At 31.6% G+C, this 12,527-nt stretch overlaps 1 long non-coding RNA gene across 5 annotated transcripts in view; it reads right to left on the reverse strand.

Moving 5' to 3' along the window:
* Positions 1 to 12,527, reverse strand: part of LOC106868233 (uncharacterized) — a 274,184-nt gene that overhangs the window by 30,036 nt on the left and 231,621 nt on the right. The window lies entirely within an intron of this gene.

Raw genomic sequence — 12,527 nt, forward strand, 5'->3', positions numbered from 1 at the left:
AGAGAGAGAGAGAGAGAGAGAGAGAGAGAGAGAGAGAGAGAGAGATGCATTGACTAAGTAGGGGTTTTATCAGTGGATAAAAATATTGAGATGGTTGAGAATCAGTTCAAAATAACCTACACATAAACAAGTAATAAAACTCTCACAGTTATGTAATAGTCTTTAAGGATGTGGACCAAAAAAGATATGTTAATGAACTGAAAAATCCCCAAAATTCTGATGACCTTTGCATATATATGTTCACAGTGTGCAGACATTTCAGAGATAGAGTAGAAAAGCAGGCTAAATTAACGAATCAGATAAACACAATGCTAATGCTAGCACCATTCCTATGGACTTAATTGATGAAACTTGTTAAAGTCACAACTACTTCTTAGATATAATTTTTAATGAAAATAGCATAAATTTTCACAAAATGGAAAATGTTATTGAGATCTGAGAAAAGTATTTTAATATTTTTGTACAGGATATTTCTTCAGAGAAAAAAAATTCACTTAGCTGAAATAACCTGAATCATTACTGAGTGAGTCTAGCAACATCCCCAAACCATAGATATTGTAACCATGTATTTCTATGATCTATGCTTCTAAAATAGTAGACTAACTAGTGCTTTTAAACTGCTACTGATTGACTGACAATATATGCAGTATCTTATAGAGATTAGGATTACAGTCAGTGAGTCGTAGAACTGTACATATGCTTCACACATGTACAGTGTGTGTCATTACAGGTATGTTTGTTTTGTAGTGGGGTTGAATTCTGCTTCAGCAGTTGTTTTTATTTTCAAATCTGATGTCGTCAACATATATTTGTTTACACTGCTGATATTCATGTAGACAAATGTAGTAACATAACTTATCCTATGTACCTGATCATTTGTTTGTGTGTGTGTGTGTGTGAGAGAGAGAGAGAGAGAGAAGTATAGTATATTTTAGACCTACACACCCATGTATATATGCACGTATAGTCCTGTAACATCTTATACAGCCTACTACCACTTCTTCCAATGGTGTCATTTGCTTGTGCTAAAACTGTGATCTTCAACTGGCACACACTTTTAACACCATAAGTAGTAAATATACACACAAGCATTTATGTGTACTGTGCAGGTGGCACGTAAAATACACCATTTTGAGCGTGGCTGTTGCCAGTATCGCCTGACTGGCCTTCGTGCCAGTGGCACGTAAAAGCACCCTCTACACTCTCGGAGTGTTTGGCGTTAGAAAGGGCATCCAGCTGTAGAAACTCTGCCAAATCAGATTGGAGCCTGGTGTAGCCATCTGGTTTCACCAGTCCTCAGTCAAATCGTCCAACCCATGCTAGCATGGAAAGCGGATGTTAAACAATGATGATGATGATGATGATGTATATAGACATGTTTGTGCATGCATATATCAAACATGCCTGTGTAAGCACATACACACACACAATTATACCTGTTTTAAACAATGATCTATCTCTATAATTCACATCCATCTACAGTCGTTGATCAACTCAAGTTCTGGCCCCCTTATTTACTTGTAAACCATTTCTGTTATCCATCTCCAGTCATGAAAATGCATCAGCTTGCATTGTTTGAATACAAAGCCCTTTCAACCTATGCTGCATTGATTCCCTAAGCCACTTTTATGGTGGGTAAGTGGTGGTGGTGGTGGGAAACACAGTAGAGTTGACTGAACCAACCCTCAGGGTATTAAATTATTGCTACTAAAACAATAATAAATGAAAGTTGATGGAATAATGGCCTCGTTTATTATTAATTCTAGAACATTTTACTAGATCCTTTGTTTAAGTTGCTTTAAGTTGACTCAATTCACTAAATTCAGAGATATTTGCTTCTAAATCTGTGGCAGTTGTTGGATACGGAGGGAGATTTTTTTTCAGTTAGCTTTCTCGTAACATCTACCCATGATGTGTAATACAATCTATGAAACAAATTCCATTACATGAATGAAATAGGTAAATAAAAATTGAATGTTTGTTAAAATTGGACATTCTTGGGAAGTTGAATGTGGATTTCACCATAAGTTGCAGTTAAAGATGGCTGTGTTCATTTATGTGTAGAGCTATATAGAGTAAATGCAAATATCTAAAGGAAACAATATTTAATATCAACTGCTGATGAGGTGCTGGAAATTTCGAAAGGATTACACTTCTTTTCAAAGATGAATCTTGATAATGTGCTAACACCAAGTAAAATTAGATCCAGTGATGCAAAATAATAATATTTGCTCCTTCTAGTGGATCAAATCAGTACAAGCATGTAGTTCTTCAGATTTTCTTAGTATTTGAAGAATTTTGGGAAATTAGCAGTCTTTTCAAATCTGAACTGAATGTAATATTGCAAATAATATTCTAAGCTCATTGCAGGTCAAAAGAGATAATCCCATGACATTAAATTGATGCTTAATAATACTGTTCAGAAGTGGTCTTGCATTAAATCATAGGAAATATATCTATACCATGAGACAAATAGAATATTTTGACTTTGTTTTCAAGCAGGAAGTGAAACTGATGGAGCATAAGGTTATGTTTCATCAGATTTAACAATTCAAGCATAATGACTGAATGAAGAGTGCTTCTTTTTGATCACTCATATTTCTTTGTCATTTCATCATACTTAATTATTAAAAAATATATGGAAACTGACAAAATGGAGGGAAAGAAATTTCAATTGGGTGGTAAATGAGAATAAGATTTCCAGGAATTAAAACACTGCATAACATCTCATACGATATTTTATACCAAACAGAAAGATTATCTATTGATGACACTCAGGTTGGGTTGGATGCCATATTGGTGCAACATAAATATCAAAGGTAAAGTTCATGTTATTTCCTATGGAATCAAAGCACTTCCAAAAAATCAAACAGTGGTATGGTCTATTTGAAAATAAAGGCCTTGCAATAGTAGGGGTGTCCTATGAAAGTATACAAAAGGTATTCATAACACAGCAGCTGTACTGTCCCTTCAGCTAATAGAAACAACAGAGTATGTTGATAAATATGACTATTGTAAACAATATCAAATTTGTAGCCATGACCGTATCTAATTTATTAAAATATTCAAAGAAAGTCTCAACTATTCAGACAATAGAAAAAAACATGGAGAAAGGAGACAGTAAAATTCAGCTGCTAGAAATTATACAGCAATTTGTCTGTTGTCCCAGAATTAACAAAGACCAAAAGCCAAAAATTAGAAATTGTTTGATAATAAATCTTCACAGCTAAATGAGGAACATACATGTAGATTTCAAAGGTCTACTTCTCAGCAAGGAATGACTATTAGTAATTGCTGAAGCAATGCAATAGCTGGAGACAGTTGTTCTGAAACTGACTGGAATTTGTCCACGGTTTATAAGCTGTGAATTTAAAGTGTTTAGAATGATAGTGAGTAAAACACTGATACTTGACCATTCTCAAATGTTTTGGTAAAAAGATTCAGTATAAGCAACGTAATGAAGTCATCAATCTAGAAGGCAAATGGTAAAAGAGAGAAATTTGGAAACGTTTATTGTTCTACAGGAACACCTTTCATTCATGAACTAAGGTAGCACCATCTATCCTATTTTTAAATCAACTCTTACCTGGAAAATTTCCACATTATGAAATTCCTGTAACAGACAAAAGACATGAAGCGGAGAGTAATGAGAAAAGAGCAAAATCTAACATAAAATACTTGCTAATTGGAAACCAGGTGTTCAGATATAGACGTTGATCATGTTATCATGAAAATTCAACAACCAAGAAAATACCATCCAAATTTTAATTTGACTTTGTTGTTAGAAGGAAGGGAAGACTGATTTGGGTTACAGCTCTAGATTGGTTGAAAGCATTCATGTGCACCGTACTTGATCTCAAAGTTGTACTGTAAGAAAGTGCAAGAGGTTCTTATAATAGGATCCTTGTTAAAAGCTTGACTGTGGATCAAATTCACAGAATGAATCAACTGAAATAACAATAAAGATAACAAGTGTCTGAAGAGAGCAAATCTGGCCAGGAATGCCAGTATGGTTTATGTATAAACCTACAGGAATATATATGGATATACCAGCGATCAAATACAGACCAGAGAGTGAAAACATTATTAAATAAATAAAAAGCAAAGATATGACATTCATATGGTAGTGTTGCATATTTTACATTATTCACATGCTTACTATTGCATGATTCAATCTGATGGTCACATAATCAGTGTCATTCAATGTTACCAGTTGGATGAGGAAAGCTTGGTTATTCAGTTGAATAAAGCTTGTAGAGTTATAGGACCTCTTGCAACTACAGCTTTGCTTGAATAAACACTTTATTGCAGGACTACATGCATAAGCTCATTACAGAGCTCTATTATAAAATGCAAGTAGTTATTTTCTTAAATCTGGTGGAATGAAGGTAAAAAAATCTACTATGATTTGAACTTAAAGACTAAAAATGACAAAGCTAAATACATATATGCATTTCATTTTATGCTTTAACTTGTGCTATTAACAGAAAAGTAAATAAGAGGCTGTACCATTTGTTGTATATTGGTTTGGTTTCAAAGCCTCAATCATAAAGAATATACAGTATACACCACCATTTAGTTAACATTTGTTTTATCTGAAATTGTTGCTTATATATGAAGAGTCTAAAATGATTGACCTTTCTGCTGTTTACTGTTGAAGGCCAGCTTCCAGTTAGCCTCTCTATACTCTCATGATGTACTCTAGACTTATTCTTAATGATGAAATAGCTATATTTTAGAAATTGGGGAAGCAACTTTAAAAGAGATCTCATTTTAATATTTATGCATTTTCTCCTGAATGTAATTAACTGATTAAATAAACAATTGAGTTCTAAAATATTTTATTTCCTCTAAGATTTCTTTCAGTATGTTTAGAAGTGAATAAAAGAATGTGTAAGTTTTATTTTTTCAAGTTTCTAACAATTTGTATATCATATGAAATGCCTAATTAATATTCAATAGTTTCGAACTGAAAATCTTACTTTTGTTTGTTATATATAGGACCACAAGAATTCTGTATAATCAATGTCCATGTGTTAGTGCACACACAGGCATACAAACACATCAACACACACATACAAACCTACATGCACAGATAAATGAACTTTTATCCTTTTCTTTTTCACAAAGTGTATTTTATGGACACAAAAGACATTGCTAAATGGTTAATTTTAATCTATTTTATCTCCAATGGATATCTGAACTGAACAATTTAAATATATCAAACTAAATGAATGTTTGAAGTAACTGAAGGAAATTGAGTTTTTAATGTTCAATTTGAAGGTAGAAAACAACAACCAATGAAGAATGCAAATCAATTCTCACATAGTGTGATCTTTATCCAAAACCATTGAGGAGAGTCACCTGCTCAGAGAAACACAGGCTTCTGAATACAGACACCAACTGAATCTGTTGAGATTGCCATTAAGTGATTTCTATAAAGAAGCATCATGAAACGTATTTAAACTGAAATATATGCCAGTTAATATCAGTAAATCAATGTTACCAGAAGGTGCGGGGAATATGGACGAATACAATAATGCCGAATGTCCAGTGAGCATCCATTCCCTCCCATTTAGGGGCTTGGGACCCTCAAGGTATGAGATCACACCTGGCATGGTTAAATGGATGTTGTGAATAATAGCAATGACTGCATATTAATACCTCTAAGAAGGAGAAGATTTATTATGAATCAGTACATGAAATTAGATCAATGTACATGAACATTTCAATGTTCACTTTAATAATAATTGTCACAAAATACATAAAGGTAATAATAAAAATCAACTTGATATCTCTAATACATCATTATTATATGGCTATACTTCATACTGCATAGACATTCTATCATTATGATCACTAATTAATATTAAAAATGTGTATTAATGTATCATGTTTATTTTCTTATCTTCAAATATAAAAATTATTTTCATTTAAAACCATATTCTAAAGAATATTACTAGTAGAAATATTTTTAGTAATTGTAATAAAAAATATCATTCTCCCTATTAGCATAATTAAAGCAGAAATTATTATCTCTTATATTTTGTGTTAAATTGATATAATTAAAAGTGTCCATGTAATTCAGTTAATTTCTCCACTTTTTAAATGTATATACAAAGTAAAATGGAACAAATTAAATATATACTTTGGATGTTAACAACCATTTTGGTAAGTGTTATGGAAGACAGAGGGATTACTAGTATTTGATAGATGGTTTAATATAATGGTTGTGCAATGATTTAAACTATTATTGTGGAGTTAAAAAAAAAAAAAAAAAAAGAGAAAATAAAAAGAAAACTAGGATTTAAAACACTGAAATGTTTATTTCAAGAAAGGATATTTCTTTGAATTCTTGATATAAACCTGATAGAACCATATTATATTAGTAGAAGGAAAAGAAATAATACATAGGTAGTGATGATTGTTAAAGAGTGCCATAGCTCAGTTCAGTCAGTAAATCCTAAATCTATTGTAGGTGGATTTATACTATCAGATACATCCATTACAGTCAATCCTTCTACATTAATAGAGATCATGTCTTTGAATCCACCTGAAACCCAACTGCACCCACTCTCATATTGGAAACAAAAAAGGAGTAAGATAGGATCAAATACCATTAAAATATTGCTTTTAAATGAATTAATGAGTTGTATAAACTGCAGAAGAATTTTATTCATTCACTAACATGTTTTTGTCAGAGGAAAGATATACAGCTTCAGAAACCAGAAGATAAAATATATTAATAATTATAACCAGGATATAACAAAGCATATAGAACAATGAAACCAACTGCTTTCTATTGGTAAACAGAATAATTCTTTGTTTGAGTAAACAACAGCCAAATCCAGATATGTCAGACTTAACATTTTAAAATATATTACAATTAAACTATGTTTATTATGTTAGGGCAAGGTGTAATATCTTCTTAAATATTAGCTGCTAAATTGATCAATTTCTTTTTATCTTATTTTAATCAAATCATAGTAAAATTGAAAAAGAAAATTAATTGAATTTTGATTTTATAAGTTTTATAAAAAAAAAAAGAGTTGCAACATTTTATGAGTTCACTTATGAAAGAAAGTGCATGATTGAAATTACTATAAACACCATTAGCATTAGCTACAGATATTATAAATTTTTTCATAATTTTGTACAAATTTACCAATACAAGTAAAATCAGGGGGGGAAAAATCTATAATTGTGTACAAATATTCATTAGCAGTTTAGAAGATATTATGCAAATACTGAGAATGAAATGGCTAGAAGTTGACCATTGTAGAAGGAAGGATAAAAGAAATAGAGTTATTGTTAAAAAATAGAACTAAGTTTATCATATAACTCAAATTGTAAGTGTTAATGTAATCTAACATCTTAGACGGGTAATATAAATATTCAGAGATTTATAAAAGCAAGGCAAATAGGAGTAGTAGGTTGAAAAAAAAAAAAAAAACGACAAAATATAGGCAATACCAGTTTGAAAAACAGAAATGTCATTCATTAGTTATGACTGTTATATGTTAAGTTAGGGATTTACATAAAATACAATTCTATGGGAGTATTAGATATAGTTCTAAGTTTATCTGATAATGGTTTCTCTATGGTAGATCCCTATGGTTTTTAATAGAACCCACATTATGCTAAAGATATAAGTTTCTATCTAATTTGAAGACTCTTTATTATACACCAATACAGTAAGCTAGAAGAAGCCTCTACACAATCATTTGATCTGCTAGAAATGGCAAAGAATCTCTCAAATCACGCCCATACCATCTTATGTAAGTATAAGAAACATTAATATTATCCTGCATACCCCTAAAAAGAAGGGATGGTCAAGGTAAGAAGGCCTTACCAACCCTTCTGCTCAGTCAGGGTTGACTTGGAATTAAACAACTTGATCGATTCTGAAAGTAGAAATTTCTTGTTTTTTGATGTTGGATTCAACTAGTGTCTGTCTATAATTTGAATACCTTCTAAATATTGGGTCATTCCATAAATGTGGTTTTTTTATACATATTTTATTTTTCAAAATTAAGATGCACAAAGTTCTTTTTTAATCTACAATGCTCTTCCATCTATCTGGTAGACTTGCAAGGCCCTTCTTCCAAAATTCACTTGCCCATGAGGAAAAATACTCCTCCAGTACTGTTCTGACCTCATCTACAGAATTCATATTTTTTCCATCAAAATGATTTTGAAGACTGATAATCAGATGAGATAAGGATAATGTCTAGCGAATATAGTGGGTGGGGCATTGCTTCCCATTCAAACTGCTCCAGCCTTTGGAATGTCATCTTTGCTATATGTGGCTGAGCATTATCCTGGTGGAAGAACACCTTTCATCTTGAAACCAAAGATGGATATCCTTTGTTATCGTTTGGTGTGTGTTTAAAAGTTCAAAGTGGACTAAACCTTTCATATCCAACCAAACAGATAACAACACCTTACGTGGGCGAAGACTTTCTTTAGCCTGGGGTGCCAGTGTTTCTTCTTTCCCTACCCACTGTCTTCAGCACTTGACATTTTTATAGAGAACCCATTTCTCATCACCAGTCACTATTCGGTCCAAAAAGGTTCATTTGTGAGACATGATAGCAAAGAAGAGCACACATTCACTCTCTGCACGAAATTAAACTCAGAAAGTTTGTGAGGAACCCATTGACTCAATTTGCTGACTTTGCCAATGGCATGCAGGTGTTGATGAATGGTTGAATGACCAAAGCCAAGCTTCTCTGCTAGTTCAAGTTATGATGGGATTTTGTTCCACCAGGGTTTGCAGGACATCCCCACTGAGCTCTACAGATCTTCCAGGATGAGGCTCATCTTCTAGGCTGTAGTTTCTGGCTTGGAATTTCTGGAACCACCATTGACACTGGCTTACACTTATTGTCTGATCCCCATATACTGCATTAATATTCCTCGCACTTTCCATTGTTGTTGCCTTTACTGAACTCATAAAGCAAAATATGCCAAATATGCTCCTTTGTCACTTCCATTATAGCTTTGAAAAAATAACTGTTAAAATTGAACTGCACTCTTCAAAACTTGCACTAAGAATAAGTACAAGGTAAAATGACTACCTGCTTTTATAGCAAGTTGATGCAGGTAGTTTATCCTGTTCCCCTCCGACTTTTAGTTCATGCAATTGAGAAAACTGCATTATTTATCGGATGACCCAATAGTTTGGGATTTTACTTCAATACTTCAGAAAATTTGCTATCTCACTGCTTGTGGCTTCCTAACAAACATGCATCCTTGTCCCACATACAGTTCACTTTACTTTATTAACTAATTAAAAACTATCCTAAGAAACAATTACTGATGTTGAGTAAATTACCTCTGTCACACTTTTTTTAAACGTAGCAGATTCAACATTACACTTAATTTCATATGTTTATATGATTGTCATTGAAATGAGTTACTATGAGTGGGTCTAAATGATGACAGTCATGTGATGCTTGTATTAAAGCATTTTAATACCAACATCATTAACACACAACCTGTTTTCCTATCAACAAGTTCTCAAAATGTTCATCTATTTTTATAGTAAACTTATTAAGAAAACAAAAATATATTCATTTTCATTGATCAATTTGTTTTAGAAAATGGGGACATTATATTGATTTGGGGGTCAGCTCTATTTGTATATACCACAATCAGCAATCTGTCTCAAAAGTATGCTTCTTAATTCACCCACAAATGGCTTTGCACATACAGTTGAATGATTATATATTAGACAACTTATTTTTCATCTAATAGATTTCAAATATTCCTTACAGTTGATTCTGGAATGAAAATTAGATGAATTGCAAGCAATTTAATCTAGCTAAATAATTTGGTTAGATGAATTTATTTTAGTTTAGTATTACTTTTGTGTAACCTCCTGTGTTTTGTTAATAGATGCAATGCCTTAAATCATTTTGCAATACTGGAGATTTAACAGGTTCACAAAATTAATCTTTATTTCTTCTGTTGTATACATGCATGCACAACACACATACACAAATTCACTCACAGACACTGTAGTCATCTTTGTCTTTCATCCTTCCAGGTTTGATAAAATAAAGTGCAATTGAAATTGACTAACAGCCTCCCCTCAAAACTACTGGCCTTGTACCTAAATCAGAAACAATTATTATTATCATTGTTGTTGTTATTAAGGTGGTGAGCTGGCAGAATTGTTAGCACATTGGGCAAAATGGTTAGTGGCATTTTGTCTGTCTTTACATTCTGAGTTCAAATTCCACTGAAGTTGACTTTGTGTTTCGTCCTTCTGGGTCAATAAAATAAGTACCAGTTGAACACTGGGAGCAAATGTAATCAACTTCCCCACACTTGCTGGCCTTGTGCCAGAATACAAAACTATTATTAAGGCGGTGAGCTGGTAGAGTCATTAGCAAACTGAACAAAATGCTTAAGAGCATTTTGTCTATCTTTACATCTGAGTTCAAATTCTACCAAGATCGACTTTGCTGTCATCCTTTCAGGGTTGATGAAATAAGTTGAGCGCTGGAGTCAGTGTAATTGACTAGCCCACTCCCATCAAAATTTCAGGCCTCATGCCTATAGTAGAAAGGATTTTTATTATTGCTGTTGTTTAGTCAAATGAATAGGACTGAACTCATCTCTGCATATCCTGTCCTAGACACATAATACTGATACTGTTAGTGTTTCATTTGAACTTCTCAAAGTAAATGCTAGAAATGTTATTGATGCATAATAAACTCAATAACATGAAGATCATTAAAAAAAGTAAACACTCAACATAAGAGAATATGCCCAGGATGCAAAATTTAAAAAATTCATATTAAATACATTATTCCTAAAAATTAAAATGTTGAGGAAACTTATTACACCCAACTTACATTTTTAAAAGAAAATATATTAACTTTAAGAAGAGTAATGTGAAGCTTTTCATAAAGAACTTTTGGTGCAGAGAGAGAAAGAGAATTTTAGACTAAGGATGTTTTCAAATATAATTCAAAACTATGCAGAAGTAGATTGTTTTTATCTTTTACAAGACAAAAATGTCTATATTTTCCATCTGTAAAATGTTGAAAACAGAGGGAAATGTCTGAATGTTTTGGGTGGTTTAAAAGTTCATGCTTCCACTCAAGATAAAACACTGAATAAGATGTTTTGAATTGTACCTAAACGTTTTACATTGGATAATTTAAATATAACATTTATGTGCTAAAACTGTAAAAAAAACTAGATAAAATGCTGTGAGTACAGAATCCAATACTTTAGAAAATAAAAGTGATGTGATTGGTACTAAAGACAAGTGAGTAGAAATCCTAGAATAACAACGCAGGAGGAATTGTTTGAATATATAAGTGAAATAATCCAGTTAGATAATCAGGAGTGAATAGAATTGTCTTCCCTATATCTTGCAGCACAACACATGCTTCCTCTATTGTGTTGTGGTGTTTCCCCAACAGAAGGTCAATGTTGAAGTAGACTTGACCCAAACTGACATGAGATTTGAAACTTCTGGGAGAACTTGGTTATGAGGTCTGTGCTCTTGGATAGTGAAAAAGCAATTTGCATTCCATTCTGTATATGGTATTGCATTGAAATTCTGCTTTACTGAAACCTTTTATACATCACCTTTAATATATGCTATGTTTAGTGCAAGAGTTGGTTAAGTCCATATATGAAGGACAGTTGGAATCACTAAAAGTAATGCCATTTATGTAATATTGTGAGAATTTAAGAATTTCATATATTTATTCTATTTAATATGAATAAGCTTCTGGCAAAGTGATTTTCATAAATAATAAATTATGTAAGAAATATATGTGCAGAATTATTTTAACTCCTTTTTACCAAATAAATATAATCTAAATGAATACAACTAACCATTACACTGACACATTTACAAATTTGGTTACTTCTAAGATTTCAAACTGGCTTTAAGAACAATAAGGAGATATTTGTTAGTGCGATTTAAGAGAAAAATAATTTGTGCCATTTTGTGCTGACAAATGAATACTTTCCAGATTTAAAAAGAACAAGACATTCAACAAAACAACCAATAAATTGATATTTAGGGATCTACTTAAAAATATCATTGCTTTTGTTATTAGTATACAGGATTTCTTTTAAAAAAATTTTAATTGTGGAAAAATATTAAATATTTCATTAATGTTAATAGTGGGGATATTATTATACTGAAGGAAAGTGTTCAATTAGGTATGTTAGCTCTAACACTCTTGGTTATTATGCAAATTTAAAATCAAAATCGGAGCAATTATATATATATTCACACACACACACATATATATATATGTGTATATATATATATATATATATAGAGAGAGAGAGAGAGAGAGAGAGAGATGTATACACATATATATGTATATATATATGTATACACATATATGTATATATATATATATATGGTTTACATACATATATATACATATATATATATATGTATACATACATACATACATACATATATATATATATATATATATATATATATATATATATATATATATATATATATATATATATATATA

This window comes from Octopus bimaculoides, chromosome 20 (genome assembly GCF_001194135.2).
Source record: "Octopus bimaculoides isolate UCB-OBI-ISO-001 chromosome 20, ASM119413v2, whole genome shotgun sequence".
In the NCBI taxonomy this organism is placed as follows: domain Eukaryota; kingdom Metazoa; phylum Mollusca; class Cephalopoda; order Octopoda; family Octopodidae; genus Octopus; species Octopus bimaculoides.